Below are 22,550 nucleotides of genomic sequence, written 5' to 3'. Positions count from 1 at the left end.
CTTACCAAAAGGATTTATCTGCTTAAGAATAAAATACTAAACTTTTGTTTCTTTCCTCTGAATTCTTCTGGTTCTGTTTTGTTTATTTTGAGAAGCCAAGAATTAAGGAAGGAATTGAAGGTGACCCTGTTAAATCTGTCTCAACATCCTGCAAGGCTACTGATTCTTCTGTGTGTGTGTGTTTAAGGCAATGCATTGCTCTTCTGGTCATAAAAATAGTACATATTTATTACAGAAAAACTGAAACATAAAAAATGAATAAAAACCCCTAGATAAATCTACCCAAGAGAACTGAAGTGTGCTCACACAAAAACTTGTGCATAAATGTGCATAGCAGCAGTATTCACCAGGGCCAAAAAATGGAAAGATCCCAAATGCAGTTTCTATCTGTTAAGTAAAATGAAATGGCCGTCTGCATTGGGCATTGCCCAGAGAAAAACCCTTTCCTGTTGTTGTGGCAGCAGAGAAACATCGGTGTTTCCCGTATTGAAGGCCAGGACCCAAGAATTCTCTGAGAAAGAAAATTTATTACAAAAAACCCCAGCCCTGAGTAAGGTTTCCAGGCCCTTTTATGCAGAGGATTTAGGAGTGGGGGTCAAGCAGCACTTTTGGTGTGAAAAGGACTTTCTTTGTTAGTTTCTTAGGATTTGTTTGGATACCAGGTAAACTTGAATTAACATACTGCCCACATTCCCTCTGAAAGTGAGCTCAAATACACATTCTGTCAACATCCTTAGTGAATATAAAAGCCTATAGAGTCTATATCACTTAATTGGCCTTCTGGAAACTAGGCAAACTTGAATACAGAGTTAGAGAAGTTTGAATACAGGCACAGGCTATATTACTAGAAGGCTTTTTCAGAAGACAAAAAAACAGTTGACCTGCAGGGTGATGAAAGACAAATGGGAGTTTTTGGGACACCAAAGTTTTCCTGCAGCAAAGGAAGTCAAATCACTGGCAAGACCAGAAGAAGCCTCGGGGTTCTGGGGTTGACAAAAGATTTTTATAGACATAAAAGTTAGTTTGACTCCTACTGATTGGATGGGGGTTTGTCCATTTTTTAGCGGCAGGTTTAGGGCAGGTGGGCTTTACTTTGTAGTGGGTCAAATGTAATGAACTAGGGGCTTGATTGGTTAGCTGGATCAGCTTCCTTGGTAGGGATTTCAAATTTCAAAAGGCATAAAGAAGGAGTGAATCCAAGAGGAGAAAGATGAGAAAAGAAGACAAAAAGAAATAGATACAGAAGATCACACAACAAGTAGACACAGACAGCAAAAACAGCCGGGTGTGGGGGGGGGGGGAAAAGAGTAGAACATGGGGGTTTTGGGGGGGGCTCTGAAGAGTTCCCAGAGTTTTCTCTATGGAATCTTATCAAGGGATTTCTAAGACAGTGGAACACATCTTAGAGGGTTGCTGATATGCCATACCTGGTGATAAAACTAGTTTGTATTTTGTTGTTGTTGTTGTTTTAAAGATACTTAGATTATACAAATGTCACATAAAATGTATAGGGGATTCCCATTTGCCCCACTCCCCACATTTTCCCACATTAACAACGTCCTTCATTAGTGAGGTACATTCATTGCAATTGATGAACACATTTTGGGGCGTTGCCACTAAGCATGAATTAGTGTTTACATTGTAGTTTACACTCTCCCACCCAATTCTGTAGGTATGGCAAGATTTATAATGGCCTTTATCTGTCTGCAATGTCATTCAGGACAATTCCCAAGTCCTAAAAATGACCCCCTATTACATGTTTTTCCCTCTTCCTGCCCTCAGAACCTCCAGTGACCACTGCCGCCACATCAATGATATAATTTCTTCGATTGCTAGAATCACAATAAGTCTATAATAGAATACCAGTAAGTCCACTCTAGTCCATAATTCATTTCCCAACCCTGTGGATTCTGTAATGGTGATGTCCACTCCACCTCTAATTGAGAGGAGGCTGTGATACCATAGGGCTGATGGATGGGTCTATCTTGCTTGCAGTTGTAGACTCTCTCAGTTCCTTTGGATGGTAGTTGTCCATTGTCACCTCCATTTTAGTTGTCCTGGGTGAGACCAATGAACTGAAGAGTAGGTGTTGCAACTCATTTGAGATTGAGGGTCCAGCTGGCACACGGACAGCCCAAAGCTTTAAGTCTCTTGGATGTACACCTACCAACTCTAGTACTAATTATAGGTTCAAATCCGGTAGAGATAGCTATCAGATTAGACAAGCATACCATACTAATCAATGTATATCTGCTCCCCACTGTGTAAGATCCTATGTAAAATTGAAATGTAATGTCAGCCAATCAGAACATTTCCTTGCTTGCTTCCATGTGTGCCCTATATGAGCTTCCCTTTCCACCCCCTCCTTGGAGCTCCCTTCTACTCTCTGAATGGAATGATGCCAGATTCATGAATTGCTCAATACAGCTGTGAGATCCTGAATTGTATGAAAAGCTTTTCTTTTATCGTGCCCATCAATTGATGAGTGGACAAATAAAATATGGCATATCCACATGAGGGAATATTACCCAGCTATAAAAAAAGAATGAAGTCCTGAGACCTGCAACAACATGAATGAACCTTGAAAAGATTATGCTGAGTGAAAGAAGCCAGACATAAAAGGCCACGTGTGTGATTCCATTGATACGAAATGTGCAAAATAGGCAAATCCATAGAGACTGAAAGCAGATTACTGGTTGCCACGGGCTGGGGAAAAGGAGGATTGGGGACTGACAGCTAACAAGTAAAAAGTCTTTATTCACTTTTTTTTTAAACAATCAATTTTATTGGTACATATTTATAAAGCATACAATTCATCCAAAGTGTGCAATCAGTGATAATTTAGTATAATCACATAGTTGTGCATTCATCACTTCAGTCACTATTAGAGCATTTTCATTATTTCAATAATAATACTAGTAAACAAAAAACAAACAAATGTAAAAGAAAATTCCTCACCTCTCAATCTCTCTGTGCTTACCCCCTGTACACAGCTGCTGTTTCTGGCTATTCTATCCAAAGTGTATAACCAATGGCTTTTAGTATAACCACAATGTTGTACATTCATCATCTCAAAAACTTTAGAGCAGTTTCATTACTCCGAAAAGGAAGACTCCACATTACTTTCTCAGGCTTACATAACCACCAATGTCATTTCATCTTTATAAATTGATTTATTTTTACATTTTATATAAATGGAATATTAATATGTAGTGCTCTGTGTCTGGTCTCCTTCACTTACTATAATGCTTTTATTTTTTTGTCTGATATAAACATAGTGTAGTTTTAACTTACATTTGTTCAGCCTCAAGGAAAAAGTCTTAACATTAATATATGCAATTCTACCCATGTTCATATTTCATATAATATATTTATATTTCACATAATATATTTATGTTCATAATAAGACAGTCATACAGTATTTTCCCTTTTGTGTCTGGCTTGCTTCATTAAACATAATGTCCTCCAGATTCATCCATGTTGTAATCTGTTTCACAACTTCATTTCTTCTTACTGCTGCATAATACTCCATCATGTGTATACTCCACAATTTATCCATTCTTCAGTTGATGAACACCTGGATTGTTTCCAACTTTTGGCTATTGTGAATAGCACTGCTATGAACATCAGAGTGCAAATGTCTGTTCGTGTCTCTGTTTCAGTTCTTCCGGGTATATACCTTGCAATGGTATTACCAGGTCCCATGGCAAGTCTATAGTCAATTTCATTAGGAACTGCCAAACAGTCCTCCACAGTGGCTGTACCATTCTCCATTCCCACCAACAGTGAATAAGCATTCCTATCTCTCCTCATCCTCTTCAACATTTATTTGGAAGGGTAAGGGGCCCTGAATAGTCAAAAATGTCTTTAAAAAGAAGAACAATATTGGGGGACTCCCACTTCCTGACTTTAAAGCATATTTCTTAGCTACAGTGGTAAAAAACTGCATGGTATGGCATAAGGACAGATTGATCAATGAAACTGAATTGAGAACTCAGAAATTGATGCTCACATCCACAGTGAAGTGATTTTTGACAGGTTGTTAAGCCCACCCAGCTGGGCCAGAACAGTCTATTCAACAAATGGTGCTGGGAGAACTGGATAGTCATATCCAGAAGAAAGAAAGAGGAGCCCTGCCTCACACCTTATACAAAAATTAACTCAAAATGGATCAAGGGCCTAAATATAAACATGAAAACTATAAAACTCGTAAAAGAAAATGTAGTAAAACATTTTCAAGTTCTTGTGGTAGGCAGTAGTTTCTTAAACCTTATACCCAAGGCATGAGCAACGAAAGAAAAAATAGATAAATGGGACCTCCTAAAAATTCAACACTTTTGTGCCTCACAGGACTTTGTCAAAAGGGTGAAAAGCAGCCAACTCAATGGGAGAAAATATTTGGCAATCACATATTCGATAAGGGTTTAATATCCATGAGACATAAAGAGATCATACAACTCAACAATAAAAAGACAAAAAGATTTTTAAAATGGGTAAAAGACTTGAAAAGACAACTATCCAAAGAAGAAATACAAATAGTGAAGAAACACATGAAAAAATGTTCAACATCACTAGCAATTAGGGAAATGCAAATCAAAACTGCAATGAAGTATCATTTCACACCTATTAGACTGGCCGCTGTTAAAAAATCAGCATTTCTTTTGGGGGTGATGAAATGTTCTCCAATTAAATCATGGTAATGGTTGCACAATGTTGAGAATATACTAAAAACCACTGAGTTGTACAATTTAAAAGGGTGAATTTTGTAGTACATGAATTATACATTAATAAAAAATGAATGAAAGGAGGTGGACTTGGCCCAATGGATAGGGTGTCTGCCTACCACATGGGAGGTCCAATGTTCAAACCCCCGGCCTCCTTGACCCACATGGAGCTGGCCGGTGCGCAGTGCTGATGCGCACAAGGAGTGCCCTGCCACACAGGGGTGTCCCCGCCGTAGGGGAGCCCCAGGTGCAAGGAGTGTGCCCCATAAGGAGAGCCACACAGCGCGAAATAAAGTGCAGCCTGCCCAAGAATTGTGCCACACACACAGAGAGCTGACACAGAAAGATGATGCAACAAAAAGAAACACAGATTTGGTGCTGCTGATAAGGATAGAAGCAGTCACAGAAGAACACACAGCAAATGGACACAGAGAGCAGACAACCAGGGGAGAGAAAGAAGGGGAGAGAAAGAAATAAAAAATAAATAAATCTTAAAAAAAAAAAAGAATGAAAGCAAAATTAGGAATCACTGTTACTGTATTATTTCCTTCCAATGTTCTCACACATATTGCTGAAATGCTTTCCAAGGAGGGTGTGTGCCACTGCTCATTACTTGGCATTCTTGCTAGAAATGAGAATTGCCATTTTCTAAATGTTTCCTAAATTTCACAGGTGAAATTTAAATAGAAGGATTTTTTAAAAATGACTAGTAAGACTGAGCATTTTTTAGGGAAGTTTGTTTTAGGCCTTGGCATTTCTTCAATTTCTTAAGCACATTTTAATGAGGGTCTTAATGTTCTCTTAAATTGCTTATTCCATGTCTCTTTTCTTTTTAACCACATAAAATAATTTATATTACCAAGCAGAACACTTTACCCTCTGTCTTAAATATTTGTATTTAGCCTAATGTTTTCCCAAAGCAAGATGAGATAGGCATGGAAATAGGTGATTGGCATTTGTGTAGTTTAAATGGCCCACTCAAGTGTCCAGGTCAAAGATCAGTCTTCCCCAAATGTAATTAATTTCCCTCCCTTCTTTAGAATAAAACCACTTCCAGTTTTGAAGTAACAATATTTTCAGAATCTATCTATCTATCTATCTATCTAATCTATCATTTACCTATCTATATTTGCATTTCTGAAATTAACTTTATTTGGCCTTTGTATACTATTTTTTTCAATACATTTCTAAATTTTATTTACTGATATATTATGATATATTTTCTAGTTAGGTTATACTAACTGTGCAAAATCATTTGGGCTTTTTTTTTTCTTCTTCTATGCTCTATCACATTTATCTACCTAGGAGTTCCTTCAAGAAGAGCCTACAAAATTGGAAGGCTGAGAGAACCTGGCTTTCACAGCAGAGCCTTCTTCAACCTACTCAGAATAAGATGCACCCATGATAAAAGGGTGACATTCAAGGAATTTTGCCTGGCTAGAATGTTTCCAACTATTTTTCTTTTAATGGACAGCTGGTTCTATATAATTCACAATTTCCCAGGTGTTCTCTGATTCTAGATACCGAAAACAGCTTTGGGGGCTGAGAACTTTCTGGAACAGGCCATTTGAAAGAGAGTTTTCTTCCACATGGTTTTATTGTTCCCATGTTTCTCAAATTGTAGGGTGAATAAGAATAATTTTAAATTCCAACTTCAGTGCCCCTATCCCATATGAGGAGGTGAAGGACTCTGCATCTTTATGAGCTTTCCTGAGATTCAGATGCAGGCACTTTTGCAGTCATATTCTAAGGCATATTTCACTCAAAGGACAGCACAAGGGGGATGGTGGAACCTTTTATACAAGCTATGGACAGTGGGGTGGGGAGGGGCCCTTGGGGCTGGAGGGTCGATGCCCAGACTCCAGGACTTCATTTGCTTGTTCTGTAGGTGAAGTGGCTCAGTAGAAGTAGAACCATAAGAGGGAAGCAGACTTGGCCCAGGGGTTAGGGCATCTGCCCACCACATGGGAGGTCTGCGGTTCAAACCCCAGGCCTCCTTGACCCGTGTGGAGCTGGCCCATGCTCAGTGCTGGTGCGTGCAAGGAGTGCCATGCCATGCAAGGGTGTCCCCCACGTAGGGGAACCCCATGCACAAGGAGTGCACTCCATAAGGAAAGCCACCCAGCACGAAAGAAAGTGCAGCCTGCCCAGGAATGGTGCCGCCCACATGGAGAGCTGACACACAAGATGATGCAACAAAGGAGAAACACAGATTCCCAGTGCCACTGATAAGGATAGAAGCGGTCACAGAAGAACACACAGTGAGGAACACACAGAGAGCAGACAACTGGGGGCAGGAAGGGAAGAGAAATAAATAATAAATAAATCTTTAAAGAAAAAGAAGTAGAACCATAAGCAGTTGACACAGCATGCAGGAGTCTGCAAAACAGCCACTTGGCAGAGCTGATGCTGACTGGCAAACAACAGGTCTGGAACTAAAAAGGGGGAGTGGATGCAGAAGAAAAGTCATTGAAAAGTTAACAGAAGGTTTTCTTCCTTCCCCCCTCCCTGCCTCCCTTTCTTCCTTCCTTCCTTCCTTTCTTGGACTTTCATTACCAGGGGTAGTTTTGAGTCTTTGTAGACCCCAGAAAATCATATTCTTGAAACTGGTCTATTCCTGTAGGAGTGGACCTGTTTAGATGGGACCGTTGATTAGATTACTTCAGTAAAGCATGACTGTTGGAGAAAAGGGGGGCACTCTCTGGGACACAGAGACTGATTGTGGGCAGAAAGTTTATTGGGAAGCTCTCCCAATGGAGGGGGTCTGAAGAGGGTCTTCAGCCCACTTCTGGAAAGGGGGAATTTGAGTTTATACGTACATTCCTAGGCAGGGAAATGATAATCAGTAGGAGGGGATTGAGAGTCCAAGTGAGGTGTGGGGGCCAGTAGGAAGCCCTAGAGGTGAAAATTTTCCCTTGTATGGCTAAAGGGTAGTGGGTTAGGGAGTTATGTTTTCTTGGAATGCTGGAGGAGCAGGTATTGTTTTTGATCTGCAGGGAGTGAAGGTCTCTATCTCCCTTTACTCCAGCTTCCACATGGTTTCTTTGTTCAAACTTTGGGGAAGTGCTGTGCTTTTAGACACATAGGCTTAAAGGGTAGGGAGGGGCTTGTCTTTCCTCAATGCTTATCAGGGGGAACTGAGTCAAAGCTTGTAAATTCTTGTAAGCCTGGTGAGAGGGAACCTCTAACAATGACCCAGGGTGAGTCTTTTTTTTTTCCCTTTATTTATTTTTAATGTTACATTCAAAAAATATAAGAGGTTCCTATATACCCCCACCCTCCTCACCCCACTCCTCCCACATCAACAACCCACCCCACCACTGCGGCACACTCATTGCACTTGGCGAACATACCCCAGAGTGGGTCTTAATCCTGTTACTGGAGTCCTTTACAAGTGGATGAGTATGAACAGAGTTGCAGGGGCGGGGGCAGGGGGACTGTCAGAGAAACACAGGAGCTCAGAGAGAAACACCCAGAGAGAGGCTCCTGGACACCAGAGGCTGGAATCAGTGGAGCACAGAGGCATGGAGAGAGGCCCCTGAAGGTGAGAGAGGAAGCCGCAGGAATCAGGAAGCTGAAAGCAATGAGACCTGAAGGAGCCTGAGGCCTTGATATGGCTGTTTTCACAGCCTCAGAACTGTAAGCTTATGAATGACTAAATCCCCAATTGACTGAGGTGATGACAGCATGACTCTGTGATGAAAATGAGAGCCCCTGAGTGTATACTTTGAATAGCTTGTACAAAACTTGGGACTGTATAACACAGGGAATTCAGTGGTGGAAAATGGACTGTGGTTAACAGGACAAATATGAGAACATTCTCTCATGAACTATAACAAATGTATAATACTAATACAGGGTGTTAATAATTGGGTGGCTTGGAGGGGGAGGGGAATACACCAAATGTAAAATATGGGTTACAGTTAGTAGTAATGTTTTGATGATGCTATTTCATAGTTTGTAAGAAATGTTTCACAGCAATGCAAGGTGTTGGTGTGGAGTGATATATATGGAAGCCCTGTATGATGATATGCATGTTGGTTTTGTAAGCTCACAGCTTTTACTATACACTTATTGTTGATGTATGTTCATGTATGAATGGTATACTTCACTAAAATTTTATTTAAAAAGTGGTTCCAAGTCTTGTTGAGGCTTATGAGTTGTAAGAGAAGGGCTGCAATGCTGTTCCACAGTGTTTTACCAAAGAACTTAAAAAGGCTCCTTAGAGCTTAAAAATCCATTCATCTACTGAGGATTTCTTACTGGCAGGGGGTACCCCTCTTTTTTTTTTTTTTAATTCACGTGATTTGCTCTATCGAGATATTCTTTTTTTTTTTTAAGATTTATTTTAAGCACTTTATTTTTCTTTATTTACCCCATCTCCCCCAGATGTTTCTGTCATCTGTCTGCTCATCATTTGCTTACCTTCTCTGGAAAGCACCAAGAACCAAACCCAGGAACTCCCACATGATAGGAGAGTGCCCAACAACCTGAGCCTTAGCCACTCCCAGCGGACTGAGCCACCTGGTGGCTTGTGGCATCTGCTTGTTGCAGTGGGAGGTGGTGTCTGCTTGTTTTCTTTTTGGGAGGCCCCAAGACCTGAACCCAGGACCTCCCATGCGGTAGACAGGCACCCAACTGATTGAGCCACATCTGCTTCCCCCACCCTCTTTTTTATTTATTTTTTAACATGGCTGCTTCCTTTCTATATATTGCAACTCACCCTTTTCCTGTCCCTCCCCAAATTCTCTCACACTTTATATAAGGCAAATTAACTACAAATTCCAAACTTAGCTTCAGGCTTCCTCATGCAGATTCAAAACCTATCAAGATGCTCTGTTGAACAAATGGCACAGGTTCACCCTTAGTGGCACAAAGACTGGCAGAAAGCTTTTGATGATGGCCTCCCTTTTATTGCATTGGCCCTCATGAGAAGGCTGTGCCCTTTTAGGTAACAGTTCTTCCCTCTGCTACAGAGTCCTGGATGAAGTTCAGTGTAATTGGGAAAGTGGAAGATTGAGAACAAACATGGTTAGAGATGGGGGTGCAGACAGGGAGATGGGGATGTGGAGGTGAGCGGGGCCAAAGCTTCAGAGTCTGAAAAGCCTGGTCATCCTGAAGGCAGTGGAGAGCCATTGAAGGTTTCTGTGTTAGAAAGATGAGCTGGCTGCTCTGTGGAGGATAAATTAGAGAGAAGGAGCTTGAAAGCAGAGGGACAAGCAGGAAGAGTTCTACTCTAATCCTAACGAGTTTTGTTTGTGGAAACTAACATCCCTACACTTATGAGCCTAAGCATGACTAATACTTTCCTTTTCCCTTTTGTACAGATCACATGGGAATGCATCATTTACAACCTGCCCATTGGCTACAGGGGGAATTCTCCTTTCACACTGACCCTAAGCCTTACTTTATGAGGGTCTGACAGCTCAAAAAAGCCCCAGGAGGCTGGCACCCAAGAAAAGTCCGTGTCAGTCTCACTTCACCTTGCCAGCAGCTATGTCTCCAATCTGTTCCCACATATTGCTGGCTCTGGCTCTTACTGACTTTATCTTCCAGTTCTTGCCTCCAACTTGCTCTTGGGTTTGATGACAGTTTTGCTGTCTCTGCTGTTCCTTAATACTCAATGTTTGGCGGCGGACTTGGCCCAGTGGTTAGGGCATCTGTCTGCCACATGGGAGGTCCACGGTTCAAACCCCGGGCCTCCTTGACCCGTGTGCAGCTGGCCCATGCGCAGTGCTGATGCGTGCAAGGAGTGCTGTGCCATGCAGGGGTGTCCCCGCGTAGGGGAGCCCCACACACAAGGAGTGCGCCCCGTAAGGAGAGCTGCCCAGTGTGAGAGAAAGTGCAGCCTGCCCAGGAATGGTGCCGCACACATGGAGAGCTGATACAACAAGATGACGCAATAAAAAGAAACACAAATTCCCATGCGGCTGACAACAAAAGAAGCGGACAAAGAAGACGCAGCAAATAGACACAGAGAACAGACAACCGGGGTGGGGGGAAGGGAAGGGGAGATGAATAAATACATAAATAAATCTTAAAAAAAAACCTCAATGCTTGATTCTACAGCATGTTGAATTAAAACCTCATTTGAGTTCATAATCTCATCAAGCCTATTGCAAAAGTTATGGCATGGATCAGAAAGAAGTATGACCCCAAGAAATGATTTGGTGGGATGCATGGGAATCCCACTGAATGTCTCTTTCCAGCAGGCACAGCTCCTTCTCCTCAGCCTTCTCTGTAGGAGAACTCACAATGAACATGCTAGAGGAAGTTACCTTGCAAGAAGCCAATTCTTTTCATGCCCCATCATTACCACCTTTGACTTTCTCTAGGTTTATAACCAGAATTATACTCCAATGGGTCCCCAAGAGCCCAGAACCAGGAAGAAAGCTAATTCGTCAAAGGAATTTTAAGTCTGTGATAATTATGATGATTTTTATCTTTGCAGATCAGCCAAACTTGGAGAATATGTGTGAAAGTGAGGACTTGCCCAAGAGAAAGTAATGTAAATGAAGATTAGAATGAAGAAATAAGAAAAACTTAAATGAAGAAGTTTTTCAATATTATATTCTTGCCAGAGATTTTAGATGAAAATACTAGCACCAGCTGCTGGGAATGATCCTAATCATTTTTCTCAGTTGGCTAACTGGAAATTGGATGCAAAGATGGACCACAGCAAATGAAGCCAAGAGGCCAGAAATTCCTTGGTATAATGTACAGAAAGGTATACAAAGCTTAGGAAGCTAGGAATATTGAGAGGATTTATCATATGTGATTTTACCACCTCCCAACTATGCACACACTCCTTCCCACCCCCAGCCTTAATAAAGACCGAGATTATACCATTCTCAAACCACTGAGAATTGGTTACCATTGGTTCAGGAAGAACCAGAACCATTGTAAAGTTCTTGTAGGCCAGGGATGCAGATGAGAGGAACTGCCACTGAAATAGTCCCCCTGATTTCAGCGAGGAAGATGGGATCAGCACTTAGCCAGCAGAGGCCTGGTATCTAAGATGATTGTAATTGGCGAAAGTACCAAAGTGCTCCTCTGAATGGCTGGACTCTCTGGAGGTATCTAATTAAGTAATCTAAAGATCTAGGATTGAAACAGATGGGCAGCCCACCACACAGTTTTAATTGATTTACGTAACCAAAAAACTCCACGTCTGGTGGAAAGAAGCCTTGCTTGAGCCACCACAATTGAGAACCCTGCTTCCTCACTCTGTTCCCGGGTCAGATTCAGTTCAGAGACTCTGAGATGAGAGGAAGGGTGGCAAACTTTTAAGAAAAGACTCTGATAACATTATAGGTACATTCTATGCCTCTTCTTCCTTGCCCCTTCCAGAGAGACTTATAGTTAGTTTTCAGGGTCAGCGTACACTTAGGAAAGAAAATGTCCAAACCTCTGACTTTGACACAATGGGAAACCAGAATGCCACTGGGGACCACCCACTAGGCAGCAGCAGCCCATGAGGGTTAGGTTGTAAATGCTTTGACTGGAATCAACCCCAAGCCCATCTGGCGGTTGGGTATATAGCTGGAATAGATGAATTCAGCAACTGGCTTAATTTCCAAATTGGCTTTTTAAACTCTGTCATGAGGGTTATTATGGTAAGAAAATGAAATTAGAGCCTTTAAATCAATGCTCTTTAGTAGAAATATAATGTGAGCTCAATACCTCATTTTAAATCTTCTAGTGGCCACATTTTTTTAAAAAGTAAAAAGAGTGAAATTAATTTTAACAATATGTTTTATTTAACCCAATATATTCCAAAGAATAACCATTTCAAAACATAATCAATATAAAACTTACTAAAATGAGATAGTTCATGTCTTTTTTTAAAAACTAGGACTTCAAAACATGGTGTATATTTGACACTTAGGGAAAAACTCAATAAGAACTAATCATATTTGTTTTTTTGTTTGTTTGTTTTTAAGATTTATTTATTTATTTATTTCTCTCCCCTTCCCCCCTACCCCGGTTGTCTGTTCTCTGTGGCCATTTGCCGCACCTTCTTTGTCCGCTTCTGTTGTTGTCAGCGGCCCGGGAATCTGTGTTTCTTTTTGTTGCGTCATCTTGTTGTGTCAGCTCTCCATGTGTGTAGCACCATTCCTGGGCAGGCTTCTCTTTCTTTCATGCTGGGCGACTCTCCTTACGGGGCACACTCCTTGCATGTGGGGCTCCCCTACACAGGGGACACCCCTGCATGGTGCGGCACTCCTTGTGCACATCAGCACTGCACATGGGCCAGCTGCACATGGGTCAAGGAGCCTGGGGGTTTGAATCACAGACCTCCCATGTGGTAGATGGATGCCCTAACCACTGGGCCAAGTCCACCGCCAGGACTAATCATATTTGAAGTGCAGAGTAGCCACATGTGGCCACAGTATTGAACAGCATAGTTCTAGGGCTTCCCCACCTACCATAAGAGTAAGCTAAAGTTAATGTCACATTCCTGAAGATTCTCAGAAATGTGGGGAGAAATGGCTATAAGATATATTTGTAGTTTTCCTTCATTTGTCAAATATGTATATATATATATATATATAAAATGAATTTTCCTTTGCCTCCTTTCCTATTCTCCTACTAATTTATATAGAGGATATTGGGGTGATGGTGGTTACCTTTACATATAGTCCATAGGTTATAGGCTACAAAGACAGGATCCAGATGGAACTAGAAAAAGAATGTACATCGCCCAGAGATCCTGAATTAAAAACAGGATGTGCTAATTGATGTGACCTTGACTTGTCCTTTAATGAGGGCAGAGAATAAGTCTGTTTTCATTTGAGGGATAGCTGCATCATCTCAGGCAGGAAAACTGTTGTTAAACTTAAGTATACGGTAGCATTGAGTCCCAACCCCCTTGGCGGGCTTATAAAACCGACTTTCATACAGAAGTAGATACACAGAGAAGCAGACACAGAGAAGAAGAACATAGAGAAAGAGACACAACTCCTTAGACATGGCAGAGGCCCCAGGAAGCAAGATGAGCCTGATAGTCTATAGCTGACCTTGTGAAGAGAAAACAACAACAGAAGGAAACAAGCCTGGGGGAGAGAGTTGAGCCTTATGCTAGCCACAGCTGAGATCAGAAGAAGCTGGGACCATGGAGCCCTGAGAGGAAGGAGAAAGACTGAACCTTCGTAGACATCACCTGCCATCTTGCTCAACGTGTGGCAACAGACTTTGAGTTAGAAAGTACCTCGTATGGCACCTTGAGTTGGAGTCTTAAGGGCCTTGTGACTGTAAGCTTCTACCCCAACTAATTACTCTTTGTAAAAGCCAGCAGAGTACTGGTACTCATCAGCACCCCTTTGGCTGACTAATAACACTACCAATCCTTTTTCTGGGGTTTGACTGAAAAAATTATCGGTTCAGGTATTGCATGACAGTATCTCCTCAGGGTGGTTTCCAGTTTGACTTTGTTATTTGCTGAACTTTCTTTGTTGTGAGGTCCTTTAAAATGAGCTTCTGCAAAGCAAATTATTTCTCTAAGAAACATTAATGAGGGGGAAGCATCTTACTCAGTGTTCAATGGAAAAGAAGAGAAGTAACGTTTGACTATCTAATCATGTGCCAAATGCATGAGCCTATTTATTCCTTTCAAGAGGCTTATGAGGTTGGAATGATTTTATTCATTTTACAGATGACAAGAGCCACCAGGGATTCCGGTAAGCCAACTCCCCACTGAACTCAGAATTCCCGCCTGCCAGGCTAATTTAACCCTGGTTGGCCTGGCCAAGTCCCTGGCTCTCCTCTTGCTCCTTACCAAGGGGCCCACAGGAAACTTGGCAATGCTACAGAGGGAACTACTGCATCTTTTTCACTTCTAGCTAAGGACCACTGGGACCGATAGGAAAAAAAGCAGAGAGAGGTGGCTGGATAAGGAGAGCACCATGTGCTCCTTTCTAGGGTGGTTGACAGCCACAACTCTCAGCTGTACAGTTTGCACACATCATTCCCATTGTTTTCTCATTGAATGAAATTTTCATTCTGAGATAGGTATTTTCAAGATGGGAGAAACTGAGATGAATTCACTTGCATAAGGTTATGGTACTAGTTACCAGCAGAGCTGGGGATTGAGTTCAAATATTCTTTATTGAGCAACAGAGGAAAATGTGGCATGGAGATGTTTCTGGATAGAGCCATGGGCCTGGGGCTTTCTAGCAGGAGGCCTGATCTCTGTATGGTGTCCTCTTTCATTCCTCAGGCTGCTTTGGGTCTTTCATTCCTCAGGCTGCTTTGGGTCTTCCCTATTCTGGTATGGGGCTTTCTCAAACTTCCAGGGCAAAGGATGACAGTGTATTGGGAAATAAGGTGGTGCTAATTAACCATAATCCTCCTTCCTACTATATTCCTATGATATTGAAATATAATCACAGAAGTTATGTGGATCAAGATGAAATACATACTTTATGGCTGATAAAGCTGGTTTGGAGACCATGGTTTGACCTCCCCAGCCAGAACCAGACTTCCTACCTTGTATTCTTCAGGACTGTAATCCTCTCTCCTTGAGGGGCAGAACATATTCTGGTAAGGTTGCTGCATAGAGCAGAAAACCTGAGTTTGCTGAGAGTTGGCTGCCTCAAAAGAGAAAATTCCCTTTCTTGCTATGCCAGTTGTCACTTTTCTTTCTCCTGGAGAGGGCTATAGGAAGGTCAGAGGGGCTGGAAGTGTCTGTCCATACTTTTTCCTCCTCCACATGGCAGTGTAAGGAATGGGGGCTAAGTATTCCTTTCTTGACATTGTGCCTCCCCATGTTGCTACATCTTCTTAGTCTAGCAGGGACCATCAGCTGATTCAAGAGTGTAATCCATTCTGAAGAGGAGAGATAGAAGAGAAGTTATTCCCGTCTAAATATCCTAAGTTAGAGATGATGGTCTTAGCTGTCCTGTCTAGAAGAGTAGGTTGAGGTGGCAATCATATAGAAAGGGAGACCAGTAGCCTGGAAGAGTAGCTGTGGTATTTGGGGACTGACAGAATCACCAAATTTGATTGTCATGGCTGTGAAGCTCCCTAGAGATCATGTACAACACACCACCTCAGTACATGACAGGTTGATTTTTCAAGGTCTTATGGATGTAGTGGAGTGGAATTTAAACCCAGACATTCAGAATGGTTGTCCTGGAGAAGTCTAATAATCTCAGTCCTATATTCATGATCTCTTCTAAGGGTCTCTTACACAAAGGTCCCTTGCTGACACTTTGCAATTCTCCAGCCTGTCTATAACTGACTGGGATCTGACTCAAAGACAGCCAGCCTTTGTGTTAGTCTATAGACTGGGTAACAGGAACTCAGGTGACTGAGGCAATTAGTTTCTGGATTTTTGAGAATTTTTGAATATGAGACATCAGGCATTGAACAGTTGATAGGAGGGGTAAAAGCTGAAAGACACAAACAGAAGACATGAGCTAAAGTTATGACTGAGCAGATAGTATGACATCAAGTGGAGAGTAAAGAGCATTTAGGAAGCAGAGATGTGGACAGCAGAAGAAAAGTTGGAGGAGTTGGGTCAAAATGATGGTGAAGCTTTAGAGTAGCCTTCAGCTTCTCCTGCTATTGAGGTGTTGCTAGACCCACACTGGCTCCTGTACAGACTCCAATTACCCAAGAGATCCAGGCCCTGGGCAGGCCAGCAATTGAGCTATCCATAGGTTCACCAGAGACCTGGCTGTGTGGCTAAGATATCATTCTTTCTTATACCAAGTAGCTTCATAAACTGTCTTCACTTAGGGTAATCTAGATGCAAGTCTATGAACAAAGAGGTAAACAGACTAACTTTTCTACTGACAACTGCATTCTGTACAAACCATATTAATTAGTATTTAAAATTTGTGATCAGTAGCTTTCGCCACCCTCTCCCCTCAGGTAGTAGACCTGAGGCTTTTTGATTAGGCCAGAACTCACAGTGGTTACTTTCTCCATGTCCAATAATCAGTTATACAGGTCAAGAAACCTTGCTCTATACCCTAACCCCCGCCCCCTTTTTGTTTCTGGCATACCAAGTAAGCACTTCTTGGGGTGTCCATGTCTAGTGTCTGTCTTGAGGCCTGAGACTGACATGTGCCAATAGACATGATGTGCTGCCAAGAGACATGATTAAGTGCCCAGAGCATAACTCCCTGCCCAAAGAAGATGGAGCAACTGGGTGGAAACGTATGTGGCAGAGAGGGGAGGGAGGTTATGGAGAGGAGGACAGGAACGCACCTGATTAGCTAGGAACTATAATCTCTAGCCATCCCCTGATTTGCCCCAACCTACTGCTACCCAACCTCCTCTTCCTTCTCACCCCTCTTTTTGTCCTCTGCACTCTCCTCCCTTCTCCCTCCCTGCCTTCCTTTCTTCTACCCTCTTCTCTCTTCAGGACCCTGGAATGGTATGAGCAAACCCAGAGAAAGCTTCTTGAGAATCCAAGTCTCCTTCTCCCAAAGACCCTCCAGTCCTAAAAGGATGGATTTTTCACAGCTACGAGCAAACTTTATTTCGCTTTTGTCACCTATAAAATTGCCAAAGTTTAATAAAGGTATGGGGAAACCAGCATCTCCCATACATTGCTGTTGGAAATATAAATTGGTATAGACTCTTATGAAAATTGCAAGTATATATGCCTTTTGATGTAACAGTTCCACTTCTAGGAATTTACTCTACAAATATATTCTTAAATGTAGCAAACTTTATTTTTTATCTCTCTCTTTCAGGGAGTATCCATTAAGGATGGCTCTAATGAGGACAAAGCGTTCTTTGGTATTCTCTGCTGCCTGGCATCTTATAAGATGACTCATGTTGTAATCAACAGCCTGTTTCATCAGGAATAGATGTCGGTAGGTGACGTTTCTCCCCATCAAACCTTCCCCTGATTTCTCCAACAGAACAACTTAGCACCTTACTACATCCCTCACAGCTTGTAGCTAGAGAGCTCAAACTATTCACTAATTCAAACAAATCAACCTTTCTGATGCATGAGAGAGGAAAAGAAGGTTGTGACCACATAATATGAGATATTGGGCAAGAAATAATTTAAAAGCAATATATCAAGTTATTACTGCCAGAGAGGCATTTAATATGATTGCGTAGGAAATGCCAGCGCATTGCACAAATGGGGAAGTCGTTTTCAGATCTGATCTCAAGCAAGAAGAGACTCCTCCAGCCAGAGATGTGTTAAACTCCTTTTTTTTGTCACCACAGTCTGTAATGAATGCAGCCTCTAGAGGAGAAAGGTCCTTGCAGAGCACAGACTCAGAGCCTCTGCGTTAGAGATTCAGACCACCAGCCTCACTTAGCTATTTCCAGACTCAGCATCCAGACACTATACCTTCACCATATGCAGGTAGTTGACTTATAGTAATAGGATCCTGTAGAAAGAGGCAGACATACCAGTGCAGGCCACACTATTTGAGAAGGGGAGTCAAGGGATATCTTCAGAGAATTAGACCCAAACTGCCTCTCTGCTTTAGGGTACTCACTGGCACCATCTGAAGAGGAGCAGTAGCTGGAGACGGAACTTAACAGCGTTTTTTTTTTTTTCTCAGTGTGGACTATAGCCCCCCTTCCGTCATTCTCAACATTCCATTTTGCCATCTTCGGAAAGTTCTGAGCTTGGTAAATTCTGAGGGACTATTAGAGTCCTCTAGAGATATGAAGATAAGCAGTCTTTCCCATTGTTCCTGCCATGCATTACCATAGCCCTTCTTTTAAGGGAGGAATGGCAATTGGTAGAAAGAGTACTGGACTTGGCTGCTTTCTGTAGAACTTTCCGTGCTTTATTTTATCTGCCATGATAACTTTCATGATTATATCATAAATTTACTGAAATGGCAAGAAAGGGAGCGGGGTTTGGAAAAGAATAATGTTGAGTGCTGGGGTCTAGAGTGCCTGAATGGCAGGGATAACAAGGTCAAAAATAAATTGTGCCTTTGAGAGCCTGAAAGAAAATGAGAGTCCCAACTGTAATTCCAGCTGTGTTCACTGAAAGGGCAGGTATTAACCTTCTGATAATAGCGAGACTTTAATCCTAAATGTGAGTGCAAATCATTGCCAACAGGAGTGGCTCCTGAGAAATTCAAAGTAATTGCACAGGTCAAGACCTCAGCCCAGAATCAAATTCTCACACTGAAGAATTTATTACCAGCAAGTAGGAAATGGCAGCCTTCCTACAGCTAATTGTGTAATAAAAAACAAACAAACATTGATTCTACCCATGTCCACAAATATCTTGGAATGCTTCAGTAGCCAGCCAGGCAAGCTATTCCTACAGTGGGGAGGTGTGGCTCTGGCATATGGTGACACACTGTGAACACCCACACTTTGTGGTGCTAATTCATTGGGCAGTGGATGGCTGAGTCAAAGATCACGCATTTCAGCCCTTGATAGTTCCCAGGAACTGGCTCCAGTCTGTCACTGGTTCCGTGGGAGTAATCCAGGAGCTGATTGTGGACCATAGAGTCACCACCAAGACCTGAGGTTCAAAGGAGTAGGTGGAGAGATGAAATAAAGGGACTCCTGACTCATATCCTTTAACCTGAATAGGAGGAGAATTCAGTCAGGTACTATTTTCCTGTCAGCAACTTCATTTTCTCCGGGGGCTTGTAAATTTATAATGGCAGCCCAAGGGAACCGGCAAGAGTCTGATCCACAGGTTGGTAAGAGTTTGGTCCCACAGATTAGATAGGAGTCTGGTCCCACAGATTAGGTAAGAGTCTGGTCCCACAGATTAGACATTCACCATTGGGTGGAGGGCAGTTTGGGCCTCAGGTTTGTCAGCTCTGACAAGACTCTTGTGGTCAAAGCAAGGGATGAAGTCTTATCTGCAGGGTGTGGCCATCACTGGCTGGTCAATAGCACCCCCAGGCATGGTGCTATGCTTTCTCCATCGAGTTTCCTCCCACAAATCTCCCTGACCATGATATTGATAATGGCACAAGTCACATTATTAACCAAAAGTCCCTGGAGGGCTTAACTCTCCTCCCCATCCCCAGTGGTGTAGGAAGAATCAAGGAGTCATATACTCCTAGATTTAAATCCTGGCTAAGCCACTTAGTAGTTCCACGCCCATGGACAAATAATTAATCTTTGAGTCTCAGTTTCTTCATCTGTAATTGAAGGATAGTAATATCTATTTTGTAGGGTTGATTTGAAGATTAAATCAAACCAGGTATATAAAACACCTGACACAATGCTATGAGCTAGTAGAAGCTCCATAAATTGTTGTTCCTATCTCTGGGATCAGTGAATCTCAGAGCTGGAAAAAATGTGAAAGGTCATCCAACAAAAAACCTCCTTCTGCTTGCCTGCTGCCAGAATGCCTTATCCCCCTTCAAGACGTGACCATGCAGCTTCTGCTTTGAATCCGTCCAAGGCAAAGGAACTCTTCTTCATGAGTATTGATGTTCTTGCTGAAACTGAGTTGAACTATAACTCTCAGTGACTTCTACCTTTGAAAGAGCAATCTCTTGCCCACATGCAGAATTACCACTTCTGGCTCTAAAGACTGCGCACTGCACAGCTCTGGGAATTGCCCTTCCAATAGACTACAGTGTAAATGGTGCCCCCTGGAGTTAGGCAATGTGATGGCCCTGTCTACATGGTATTTATTCAAATATTTGGTATAATCCTCATGTTCCTCTGAGTATTTTCTTTTCCAGGGAAAATCTCCAATTCATTCTACCATGGCTCACATGATGAGTATCTCCCATCTCTGGAACACTTCCAAAATGGCGGATTTCAAGTTACCAATGTGATATTGCTGAACAGAGTTGGAAGAGATGCGCACACCACAGCACACCACAGATAATGTACAAATGAATTATGTATGGTCTCTGCCTTAGAAAAGCTCCATGAAGTAACTCTAGTCTGGTGATGTACAGTGTTTTTTTCTGCTCTAGACTGAGAACCATGTCAAAGGAGGAAGTAAGATTTGTGATAGGTTTTGTTCTCAGTGAACCCACATTGCATCTTCATCATTGCAATGCACTCTTAAGTGTATTTGAACCATTCTTTTAAGGTTTCTTTCACAATGGCAAACTCCTTCATCTGTAGTTGAGATCAAGGCTCTTCCGTTGAAAGTTTTGTACTCAGGAAGCAGGTGTAGCTCAGTGTTGAGCAACTGCTTCGCATGTTTGAGGTCCTGGGTTCAATCTCCAGTACCTACCAAAAAATGTTTTTTGGGAGGGCACACTGTTTTGCCCACTTCTAACACTATTACTATTCCCCACAAATCCTCAAAAATGTCCGTGAGAAATTTGAAAATCTTGTACCTATGTTCTTTCAGTATCCTGGGGCACGCATAATTCCATTCAGATCCCTGAGCCCTGAGCTCATATTGCCTCTCCACCCATATTGAGCTTTGATTTCAACCAGTGTGATTCTTCTTTTTGGGATCTAAAGATCTTTCTATTTAATGAGGAAGATAAAAGGATGATAAACGGTAAGGATTCACTTATCTTTCCATGGCAAACATCTTTGTTTGCTGACTTAGGCAGAATAATGGCCTCCCAAAGACATCCACATTCCAATCCCCAGAACCTGTGATTATTTTATGTTACATGGAAAGAGGGAATTAAGGTTGCAGATGGAATTAAGCTTGCTAACCAGCTGACCATAAAGTAAGGAAATTATCCTGAATTATCTAGGTGTGCCCAGTATAACCATAGGAGTCTTTTAAATGTGGACTAGAGAGGCAGAAGATACTGGAAAATACTATGCTGCTGGCTTTGAAGATGGAGAACAGTGCCATGAGCCAAGGAATGCAAGCAGTCTCTAGAAGCTGGAAAAGATAAGAAAACAGATTCTCCTCCAGAGCCTCTAGAAGCAACACTGCCCTGTCAACACTTTGATCTTAGCCCAGTGAGACCTATTTTGGATGCCTGCCCTCCTGAAAAGTAAGATAATAAATTTGTCTTTTCATACCCCTAACTCTGTGGTAATGTGTTAGAGCAGCAATAGAAAATGAATACACTAACCCATTTGAAACCTCCTCCTTCCTTGTCGTCTGCCATTGTAGAGTCTTGGAAGCCTGATGTCAGCATTTCTGTCCTGTTTTACTCCAGTGGCAGAAACAGGACAGTGAGGTGTAGAAACCACTTTCACCAAAATATGGTGTTCTGGAAATCCGAAGGACTTTGACCACTGAAGAAAGTGCTTTCTCTATCAGGTCATGTCCTGCCACCGATGGCTAGCAGTAGTTTCTTCAAAGGTGAAGCGGGAAGAAAATGCTTCTCTTCTATAATGCTATGCTCAGCTGTAGTCATATCCTGTGCTGTATCTTTCAGTTACTGAGGCACAGACACAGCCTCTTTTCCCAAATTGTCTCCACAGTGCTAGACTGCTATATCCAGAGGAGTTTTCAAATTAGCCATCCATTCTTTCTGAAATGACTTTTCTCTACAATCTCAGTGTCTCAGCCCCCGAAAGCAGAAGTCCCACTTCATTCCCAAGAACCACCCCATTTTCTAACTCAAAATGAGTGTTATTTCTTTCAGAGGAGAAGACCCACTGACAGGCTGCTGAATTTCTGAAACTGCCGGCCTGTGTATAGTGTCTAGATGGCTCTAGAGCCCTCAGGAGCCCCTCTGTTTGAGGCACTGTTTGCTGTGGCAGTCAACAAGATCCTCCTGAGATGTGCATAAGCCTAACCTCTGGAATGACCTCCCCACTCACTTTGAAATCTCTTAGCTGTAAAAACTCATTTGTATTTAGTATTTCTGCCTTTTGGTCAAGGTCTTTTTCCACCATCACTTCTCTTAACTGCTTCCCCTCCCCACCACCATGTAACCATCAGCAAAGCAAGGCAAGGACTTTACCACATAGTCCAGTCTTCTA

The 22,550-nt window shown here is 42.2% G+C and overlaps 1 long non-coding RNA gene across 2 annotated transcripts in view; it reads left to right on the top strand.

Annotated features, from left to right (window-relative positions):
• LOC105746119 (uncharacterized) overlaps window positions 1–22,550 on the top strand; it is a 32,431-nt gene that overhangs the window by 508 nt on the left and 9,373 nt on the right. Inside the window, exons 2-6 of one of the 2 annotated variants that reach the window (XR_011649496.1) lie at window positions 11,176–11,451; window positions 17,098–17,256; window positions 17,432–17,554; window positions 20,375–20,524; window positions 21,362–21,610. This is a non-coding gene — a long non-coding RNA (uncharacterized lncRNA). Of the gene's footprint in view, window positions 1–10,051; window positions 11,452–17,097; window positions 17,257–17,431; window positions 17,555–20,374; window positions 20,525–21,361; window positions 21,611–22,550 lie in introns of both variants that reach the window. The other variant, XR_011649495.1, reaches the window with a different exon arrangement.

The sequence above is a fragment of the Dasypus novemcinctus genome, chromosome 8 (assembly GCF_030445035.2).
Source record: "Dasypus novemcinctus isolate mDasNov1 chromosome 8, mDasNov1.1.hap2, whole genome shotgun sequence".
NCBI classification, from domain to species: domain Eukaryota; kingdom Metazoa; phylum Chordata; class Mammalia; order Cingulata; family Dasypodidae; genus Dasypus; species Dasypus novemcinctus.
This window is presented reverse-complemented; position numbering and strand designations above follow the sequence as displayed.